Raw genomic sequence first — 500 nt, 5'->3', positions numbered from 1 at the left:
CAGACCACATACTGCATCAATTACAACATCATGGCCAACCTGCAGTCTCTCTGCAGATCTTTCACCCATAGAAAACATTTGGCGCATCATAAAGAGGAAGATGCGACAAAGAAGACCTAAGACAGTTGAGCAACTAGAAGCCTGTATCAGACAAGAATGGGACAACATTCCTATTACTAAACTTGAGCAACTTTTCTCCTCAGTCCCCCGACGTTTGCAGACGGTTATATAAAGAAGAGGGGATGCCACACAGTGGTAAACATGGCCTTTCCCAACTTTTTTGAGATGTGTTGATGCCATGAAATTTGAAGTCAACTTATTTTTCCCTTAAAATGATACATTTTCTCACTTTCAACATTTGATATGTCATCTATGTTGTATTCTGAATAAAATGTTGAAATTTGAAACTTCCACAGCATTCTGTTTTTATTCACAATTTGTACAGTGTCCATACTTTTTTAGAATCGGGTTTGTGTGTGTGTATGTGTATATATATATAT

At 37.2% G+C, this 500-nt stretch overlaps 1 protein-coding gene across 2 annotated transcripts in view; it reads left to right on the top strand.

The window, feature by feature from the left end:
- The window catches only part of LOC116693628 (copine-8), a 76,645-nt gene that overhangs the window by 28,753 nt on the left and 47,392 nt on the right, over positions 1–500 (top strand). The gene's annotated exons all lie outside the window — the stretch shown is intronic.

The sequence above is a fragment of the Etheostoma spectabile genome, chromosome 8 (assembly GCF_008692095.1).
Source record: "Etheostoma spectabile isolate EspeVRDwgs_2016 chromosome 8, UIUC_Espe_1.0, whole genome shotgun sequence".
Lineage (NCBI taxonomy): Eukaryota > Metazoa > Chordata > Actinopteri > Perciformes > Percidae > Etheostoma > Etheostoma spectabile.
The sequence above is the reverse complement of the archived record's forward strand: the minus strand, read 5'-3'. Positions and strand labels throughout refer to the sequence as shown.